At 28.6% G+C, this 248-nt stretch overlaps 1 protein-coding gene across 1 annotated transcript in view; it reads left to right on the top strand.

Moving 5' to 3' along the window:
• LOC116847548 (organic cation transporter protein-like) overlaps positions 1 to 248 on the top strand; it is a 90,177-nt gene that overhangs the window by 19,455 nt on the left and 70,474 nt on the right. The window lies entirely within an intron of this gene.

The following is a 248-nucleotide window of genomic DNA, read 5'->3' as shown; positions in this document are numbered from 1 at the left end:
TTTAAAAAAATTAATGTGACCTTGACCTGACCTTCGCTACGCAACCCAAGGTCAAACTGATGTGATCAGTAAATACATCTTTTTAAACGCCACAACTTTTGTCTGAAACATTTTTTTGTAAAACTTATATTTTTCCTGATATTCGGGCGTCCCGGTACTTTCCGAACACCCTGTATATATATATATATATATATATATATTATAATTATGTATGGACAATATATATATATATATTATAATTATGTATG

Source organism: Odontomachus brunneus, unplaced genomic scaffold (assembly GCF_010583005.1).
Source record: "Odontomachus brunneus isolate Ranch 3 - 2012 unplaced genomic scaffold, Obru_v1 Obru_scaffold_079, whole genome shotgun sequence".
NCBI classification, from domain to species: domain Eukaryota; kingdom Metazoa; phylum Arthropoda; class Insecta; order Hymenoptera; family Formicidae; genus Odontomachus; species Odontomachus brunneus.
Note: the sequence above shows the minus strand (reverse complement) of the source record. Positions and strands in the feature narration are given on the sequence as shown.